The sequence below is a fragment of the Penaeus monodon genome, chromosome 40 (assembly GCF_015228065.2).
Source record: "Penaeus monodon isolate SGIC_2016 chromosome 40, NSTDA_Pmon_1, whole genome shotgun sequence".
NCBI lineage: Eukaryota > Metazoa > Arthropoda > Malacostraca > Decapoda > Penaeidae > Penaeus > Penaeus monodon.
Genome location: NC_051425.1, coordinates 1,302,865 through 1,304,678, shown reverse-complemented (window position 1 = coordinate 1,304,678; position 1,814 = coordinate 1,302,865).

Here is a 1,814-nt window from a genome sequence, read left to right as displayed (position 1 = left end):
ACCCACCCCCTTTTACACCTTTATTTTGACTTCTTGAATTGCGATGAAATTCACCACAATTGGACAATCATGCTTTTATGTGCTTTGTCATTCGCAAAAAACCTATTTGCTTTTTCTTTCACCTGTGTCAATTTTTTTTCTTGTTTTTTTTTTGTTTTTTTTATTAATCTATTTCATTTTATCATTTTGTTTTGTTTGATTTTGTTTTGTTATTGTTTTTTATTTTTGTTTTATTTCGTTGTTTTGTTTTTCTTTATTTTATTTTTATTTTGTTTATTATTATTACTTATTTATTATTATTATTATAATTTCTTTATTATTTATATATTTTATCCTTCGTATAAACTCAATTCTCTTTTCCTTCTAAGTCTTTTTTATCTTTTTTTTCATGTACTTAATTCTACTTTTATTTCATTTTTTTCCTTTTTTGTTTGTCCTTCATCGCTTTCCTTCTTCCTCTCTTTCGGTCACTTATTTATTTTCTTATTTATCTATCTATTTACTTATTTATTTATTTAGTTAGTTATTTATCCGTTTATTTGTTTATTTGTTTATATTTATTTTCCTGGCCCTGTTTTTCCTTTCTTTTTTTTTGTGTCTCTTTCTCTCTATTCCTCCTTCGCTTTCCTTCTTCTTTTTCCTACTTCCTTCTCTTCTTCCCCTGTTATTCTGCCTTGTTTCCTATCCCTCTCTTCCTCTCTTTCGATTATCAACCACTTTCTCTCTTCCTTTCCTTACCAAAATCCTTAAAAAAAATATTTCTTCTTCTTCTTCTTCTCCTTTCTATTTTTTTCGTCATTACCTCATACGTTCATACGTTCATACGTTCATATGATCGTACTCTCATACGTTCACACGGTCATATACTCATCCGGTCATACGTTTATACGGTCATGCGTTCATATATTCATATGTTCATATTTTCATACGTTCATATGTTCATACTTTCATACGTTCCTGCGATCTTACGTTCATGCATTCATACGTTCATACATTCATACTCTCCTTTCGTTTATCGCCCCCTTCTCTTCCTCCCTCATACGTTCCTGCATTTTACGTTCATATTTCTCATCGTTCTCATTCTTTCCCTCATCCCCTCTTTTATTGTCCCTTTCTCTTCCTCCCTCATACGTCAATACATTCAACATTCATACTTTTCATCTCGCATTCTCATCCCTCTACAAGTCGGGTGAATATATAATTACTTATAAATGATCCTCCACCCCTCTTTATACTATCAGGCGCGCCATCTCCCATCGGGATCGATGTAGCAAAGTCTCTGCCCTCTCTCCCCTCATTTATCACCCCCTTCTCTCCCTCCCCTCCATTCGCGTCACGCCCCTAACCCTACACCCCTTAACCTCGTGACCTCTTTCCCTGACCTCCCCTGACCTCCCCTGCCCCTTCGGAGGCCGTTGGAGGAATGAGGGGAAGGGGGGGGAGGGATATGAGGCGTGAGATGGAGGACGACGGGGGGTGGGTGGGGGAGAAAGGGGCGGGGGAGGGGGGTTTAAGGAGAAGTGGGGTAGGGATGAGGGGGTGAAGGGGGTCAGGGTATAGGGAAGGGGGTAAGAAAAATGGGAGATGGGGAAGGGGGTAAGGAAGGTGGGAGATAGGGAAGAGGGGAAGAAAGGTGGGAGATAGGGATAAAGAAGAAATGGGGTGGAAAGGAGAGAGAGAGAAAGAGAGAAAGGAGCAGCATGGATAATAGGAGACAGAGAAGAAGAACAAAAAGAAGAACAAGAAAAAAGAATTACGAAACAGAAACAGGAATAGAAAAAGAAAGAAAAAATAAAATTTAAAAGAAAGGAACG